Raw genomic sequence first — 1117 nt, forward strand, 5'->3', positions numbered from 1 at the left:
TGTGTTGTGCACTACCAGTATTTGTCGCTGTAAGATTATTTAACTGATCTTCATTATTTAAACTACTGTTGTCATGTTGAGAACGTTCCAGCCAATATAACTTCAGACCTTCTTCAGGAGTATCTTATCGAACTCGGGAATCTTTTTGTCCAAATCGAAAAGATATACGAAATTTCAAACGGAACTCATTATTTAATCCACAGGAGTAACATGCTCTCATTCTGTCAGCCATGACCGGTTAAAAATCTTAAGTAATTCGTAATTATATTTTCAGTATCACTCGCACTGAGGAATGAACCTTCAACCTCCAAAAAAATGTCACTTAGAACTCAATTTTGCCTATTACTTCGCAAGGACCCATGGCGTAATTTTATATCCTGCCTTGACAGAGTTCAAAATAGACTTCGCAGTCTAGTGGGGGATTCCCTTTTCTCTTCCCTGCAGCCTTTTTCCCATAGAAGAGGCGTTGCGAGCCTGTCTCTGCTTCATCGTTATTTTCATGGCAAGTGCTTGTCTGAGCTCTAATCTATGCTTCCCCCCTGTCCTGACTTTTACGGAAAACATTAATCTAGCTGAAACCACTATCAATAATTCCCCCACTCTTTATCTGTGCCTAAACCTAAACGTATATTCCATGAACAAAGCTTCTTTCTAATAACTGCACGCCTGTGGAACGCTGTTCCGTTTTCTTGTTTTCCGACCACAATATGGTTGTCTTGAAGTCCAATGTAAACAAATTCTTGATTAGCCATCCCCTTAAGTAATCCAATTTACCAAATTTCCACTATTAACGATTACTACGACATGTTCCTTTTGACCACTGTACATTCATTAACCCTTATCCTCGATTGGCCTCCGGGCCTTGATAAGTGGTGATTCCTTTGTATACAAAAAAAAAGAAAAAAGTGCCACTCTTCTGTGTATATGTTGTTTATGTATAAGTGCATGCGTTTATATTTGCCTATGACTCCACAAGGACCCATGGCGTAACGGATAAAGTACTGGGTGATATTCAGTTTTAAGTGACACTCTTTTTGAAGGTTGAAGGCTCAAACCCTATATGCTGTTTATATTTGTTTTATAAATATGCATTTATTGCTGATATTTTTTTTTTACA

This window comes from Euprymna scolopes, chromosome 22 (assembly GCF_053919585.1).
Source record: "Euprymna scolopes isolate OS-2025 chromosome 22, ASM5391958v1, whole genome shotgun sequence".
NCBI classification, from domain to species: Eukaryota; Metazoa; Mollusca; class Cephalopoda; order Sepiida; family Sepiolidae; genus Euprymna; species Euprymna scolopes.